Source organism: Poecilia formosa, unplaced genomic scaffold, assembly GCF_000485575.1.
Source record: "Poecilia formosa unplaced genomic scaffold, Poecilia_formosa-5.1.2 Scaffold365, whole genome shotgun sequence".
Lineage (NCBI taxonomy): Eukaryota > Metazoa > Chordata > Actinopteri > Cyprinodontiformes > Poeciliidae > Poecilia > Poecilia formosa.
In genome coordinates this window covers 200,812-204,375 of record NW_006800304.1, presented here as the reverse complement: position 1 = coordinate 204,375, position 3,564 = coordinate 200,812, and the positions used below count along the sequence as shown (strand labels likewise).

The 3,564-nt window shown below is 41.7% G+C and overlaps 1 long non-coding RNA gene across 1 annotated transcript in view; it reads left to right on the top strand.

The window, feature by feature from the left end:
* Positions 1 to 721, top strand: part of LOC103153865 (uncharacterized) — an 11,409-nt gene extending 10,688 nt beyond the window's left edge. Inside the window, exon 4 of the long non-coding RNA XR_477856.2 lies at positions 626 to 721. This is a non-coding gene — a long non-coding RNA (uncharacterized LOC103153865). The remainder of the gene's footprint in view (positions 1 to 625) is intronic.
* Positions 722 to 3,564: the final 2,843 nt, after the last annotated feature.

Here is a 3,564-nt window from a genome sequence, read left to right as displayed (position 1 = left end):
ACACACACGCACACACACATGCACCCACCCACACACACGCACACACACACGCAGACATGCACACACACATGCACGCACACACACACACACAGCAGAGAGTCATAAAGAGGCTGCAGATAAGTTAACCTGAAAGCAGGACCCAGTGAGATCATGACAGCTGCAGCGGAGCTGCTTTTCTGCTGTTTTTCTTTCCCTGAGTGAAAGTTTACCTTCATCATGACGGAGGAGGAGCAGCAGAGAGGAAGAGGAGGAGCAGGGCCGGCCCCAGCCTCCATGGGGCCCTAAGCAATGTTTGCTAAAGTGGCTCATTGATATATGAATGCGTTATCAAGCGCACCGTTTTGAAACTAAAAAACCCTCAAACATTTAGGGCCAACAGTAGAATCAACTCATGTAAAGTTAAAACTCAGTTCTACACAAAGACTCTGGCTGTCGAACTGGACCATTCAAGGTCGCCATCATCAAGCTAAGTTTCTATCAGCAGCTCCACTAATCTTTCTGATAAACATTACATTACCAAGAGACATTAAAACAAACTTTTACCTCAGCTCTTTCTTCTCTCTGTTGCTGAGGGATAAATCTTTTTTTGTGACATTGTTTTGCTAACTTATCTTCCCCCATGCAGTCTGTGCCTGGCAGCTGATGTTACCAGTGAAGTGTGACCTACCGCGGCCACCAGGGGGCCCCCAAGAGCAATTTATGTTTTGTTTTTGTCCATAATATAATTGTAAAAATAAATCACAACATTATAATGAAATTGTGTGTTTTTGCTATTATAATGACATAGAAATCATTGCTAAAAAAAAAAAAAAAACCAGCTCCACATCCCTTGCTGGCCCCGGAGCCCTAAGCGACTGATTAGTGATTAGTTAGGTGAACTTGGACCGGCCCTGAGGAGGAGAAAGAGGGGACAGGAAGGAGGACGCTCATGTTTTAATTAGTGTTAGAATCAACCTGTTGATTAAAATGTGATTAAAATGAGCTGAAGGTAAAACTGGATGTTTAGTTGGTAGCGCTGCTGAAGGTGCAGCAGATGACCCTGCTGGTCCAGGGTCATTGGAGTTATTGTTTCACTGCATCCAGGTTTCAAATTGTTGCATTTAAATCAGTAGTGAAGAAGCTATTAACTGTTTAAATGTCTAAATGTATAATTTATTATTGAGACTCTTATTTTTAAGGTTTTGACAGTCCATCTGCTGTGTTGATGCTCATTGCATTGCTGACTGCTAAAGAAGCAGTATGTGTTTTCCATTCAAGTAACTATGTAGCATTCAGTTGTTCTAAAAATGCTATGTATGTCAAATATAAATAAAATTTTACTTCCTGATTTAACACCTTGAAATTGGGCCTGTCTCTTTAAGGACTCTTTCTGAATCCCAGTTTCTATTCAATTTATCACATAGATTTTAATGTGTTAAAAATTTTTAGTTTATTTTTATTTTTATTTTATTTATTTTTTTTACATACAAAGTTCCTGAGGCGGAACTTTAGTCTTCTGTATTCACGTGTTTCCGATACACCTGTAAATCTGACGCACAAGTATCGTCCGCTAACAACAGCGATGGATGAAAACGCTGCTTCTGTGGCCCCATTTGGCGTTAATTTCTGTTTCTAATCCGACCTATTAGGACACTGGAAAATACTATTGTTGTGTTCAAGTTGTAAAAGGAGCTAGCCTGTTAGCGGAGCCTAAAGTACCATCTCAATGCTAAACATGCAGCAGCTAATGCTAATGTTAGCGTCCACAGTACACATTCCTAAAGAAGCTCCATGAATGATCAGAACTTCCTGAAACACTTAATAACTCTAATCTGATGGTTGAAGAACAGATTAAAAACTAAATATATTTGTTGTTGAGCTCATATGTCTATTTATTCAATAATTTAGCAGAAAAAAAGGGTTTTGGAATTGATAATCTTACTTATTTTGTTGATGCATAGTGTTTATTAAAATACAGTTAATTAATTAATTTCAGACCCTGAAATCATCTCCATTAAAACATTTAACTGAGCCACTGTCACTTCTGACGACATGTTCTTGGTGGAGCAAGTAAACATGGAAACCATTAAAACCAGTCACTGAACATATTGAACCTGCTTTCTGTTCTGGAGATGAATCCAGAGATCATTCCCACAATAACAACATTATTCCTCCTAAACCGGAAGATTTGGCTGGTAGATATTTAGTAAATGTTCTCCAGAGCGTTTCAGGTCCAGATTAAGGTTTCTGGTTCTATTAAACCAGACATAAAAGAAGAAGAAAAATAGCTGATTAATTAAAGAGATCCCGACTGAAACACAGAGACGTGAACTTTTTATGGCGGCTCAGTGGTTCTTAACGAGCCTCTCAAACTGTCAGCACTCGGCTCGAATGAACGGCCTCGGCTTCCCAGAGGCTTCCGACGCAAACGCGGTGCCGCTTCCGGGCGGCGGTCTCGAGAGACCTGGGAACACCGAGAGACGTGGGAAACTGGGACGACGAAGGCCGTTTCCACAGGGGAGAGCTCCTCCTGTGACTGCCATTTACTCGTTTCAGGAGATTCTTTAGGACTTTATTTGACAGTGGAGTGATGGGAGCCACCGGTCAGGGAACGCTAACGCCGCTGAGGCAAACATGGAGATATTTTATGATATTCACTGGTGATTTCCAGAAGTCATGCTGTGTTTTTCCTCAAAGCTAATTTATGGCCGCCAAAGGAACATGTTTGCATGGCGTTTTACTGCAACAGATTTACTGCAACAGGCTAGAACTGTGTCCAGAGGCAGCCGAGGAGTTTATTCTGTTTCTTTGTTTTTATTAGCTGTCAGATATTTTCCAGAGATGGTCAAATGTTTGAGAGAAGAAGAGAGAAAGCACTGAATGAGGAATCTTTACTTTTGCAGGAGCTTATCCAGAAGAACCATCCCTTTGCCTTTTGCTCCAGACCAGAATCTGCCTTGAGATTCTTCTAAATGTTCAGCGAAGGAATGGAAATACATCAACAGGGGGAAATCTTCACTGAAACAAGAGTCTGATGTGCGAGAAAGTTCTTGAAACAATTACAGCAAAGGTTTTCTTCTTCTTCTTTCTTCATCCTAAACGAAGCTGAGATACAAACATCCCAGAGAAAGTTTACATCTTGGTGTCGTGGTTTGAATGGATCTGACAGACTCCAGAGCTGCCGTCTCTCTCTGCGGCTCCGTGCTAACGCAACCTGACGCCTGATCTGAACGCTGGAACACACACAAACACATGTACACAGTTTATTTACTGTCATCCTGTGGGCCGCTGGCGGCCTGCTTTCTGGTTTTGCCCAAGCAGGACACGTCACCTGCTCATCTGGAGAAGATGCTCTCTGTTTTAGATTCAGCTGTTTCCCTGAACGATGCGCTCCAGCAGGACTCTGATGTCCGACGGTGAAATCATCCTGAAGGTGGATTTTTGAGCACAGCCTGCAGTGAATCACTGCTGATTCAAACATGATCAGTCAGCAACTGTGGAAACTCTGGCGTTTCCACGCTCAGATTTTACTAAAATATGTCTTACCATCAGTAAAGTAACAGCAGCACTTCTGGTTAAATACAT